This window comes from Pseudomyrmex gracilis, unplaced genomic scaffold (genome assembly GCF_002006095.1).
Source record: "Pseudomyrmex gracilis isolate BER0280 unplaced genomic scaffold, ASM200609v1 scaffold_582, whole genome shotgun sequence".
NCBI lineage: Eukaryota > Metazoa > Arthropoda > Insecta > Hymenoptera > Formicidae > Pseudomyrmex > Pseudomyrmex gracilis.
This window is the reverse complement of record NW_018021166.1, coordinates 9,334-10,726: the sequence shown is the minus strand read 5'-3', so window position 1 is coordinate 10,726 and position 1,393 is coordinate 9,334. Positions and strand designations below refer to the sequence as shown.

Sequence of the window (1,393 nt, the reverse complement as noted above, 5' to 3'; positions counted from 1 at the left end):
TTCACATTTCTTTGTGTGTGTGTGTGTGAACATAGTGTTTCTTTAAAATAAAATAAATACTTTTCTTATGTTTGTCATTTTTCTCTTCGTTTAAATAAAATAAAAGTCATTTTGAGCCACCTATTGCTGATCTTCGTCGTTTTTCTTTATGTAGAGTACTTTGCCTAAAACAATTTACAAAGTGGATTTAAAAAACATTAAAAAAGTACAGAATTTTATATATAATAGTATATAACGCATATACTTTTCTCTAGAAATTCTTAATGTAGCTTGAGCAAGCCATTTTNACGTGTACTCAGCTATATCGTTGTCCGTCGTATGACTGTAAATTGTACGAACAGCCTCTATAATATCGAAAAAAATTTTAACAATAATTCTTATATTATTATGCATAAATATTATGCTGTAACAAATATTACACAACTTTTAACAAATGCATATAACAAAATAATATTGGGAAATCATCGTTTATAACGTCTAAATTAACTTATCATTTAAGAATAATTAAGATTAATTGTGTGTACTNACTAAAATACCGTAAAGATGCAATCAATGTTGTAATGGGCAGAGGGCATAGAAGAAAAACCCATACGCCAGTTATATACTGTAAAGATGTCAAACCAGAATTTCTGGAAGTAAAATAAATTTAGATACTTTCAAATTGTCAATGACAATAGACTTATGAATAATAAATATACTGCGCAAAATTACCGACCTGTATACGCCTTAACCTGTACACGCAACTTGTATATAAAAAACTAGTATTAGGATTATTTGTAACTCGAAAAGTAGTAGACTAAATATTTAAAAATAATTATAATAATAATTGTGTACTTACCAAAATTATAAAGACAATGCCAACTGTATGTGCCACTTTGTATTTATACTAACAATGAGTTTACTAAGAGAATTGGTCTGTGCCAGTCTGTGCATAGAAGAAGAACAACGTGCAATGTGAGGATAGTGTTAGGCTGGATCCTCATATAGAGAGACACCGGCGCTTTGACACCGAGCGTTGATTGGTGAAAAGCGGGTAGTGGGAGTAAACGGCGCTAAAGCACCAAAGCTGTCATGAGGATTGACAGCTCTCATTAACTTTGCTCAACAGTTGAAAAACAGCGCTTGAGCGCTGGTGCTAAAGCGCCAGTGTCTGCATGAGGATCCAGGCTTACNCCCGGAATTGGCGGGATATTCGATGACAGCCAATAGCTGTAGAGTGAGGAGGCTTTCTAGTAGTAGAGAATATGTGCGAAACAGACGAGTTTTCGTTTGTTCCGATTTTATTCTTTCATAAAACTCAGTGTAGACATTGCTTCACTGTTATAAACTATATTTTATAAATGTACGCTACATAATCAAAAATATAACTAAACCAGCCAAAAATAATTACTGT

The 1,393-nt window shown here is 32.7% G+C and overlaps 1 long non-coding RNA gene across 2 annotated transcripts; it reads right to left on the bottom strand.

The window, feature by feature from the left end:
* Window positions 1-38: 38 nt before the first annotated feature.
* On the bottom strand, window positions 39-1,166 carry LOC109861112. 2 transcript variants are annotated; one of them, XR_002250917.1, is made up of 3 exons: window positions 839-1,166; window positions 245-629; window positions 39-164 (listed from the first exon to the last, which is right to left on the bottom strand). It is a non-coding gene; the product is annotated as an uncharacterized LOC109861112 (long non-coding RNA). The 2 variants fall into 2 exon arrangements; XR_002250918.1 differs by having other exon boundaries at window positions 39-322; window positions 529-629; window positions 839-1,115.
* Between the last annotated feature and the right edge of the window lie 227 nt (window positions 1,167-1,393).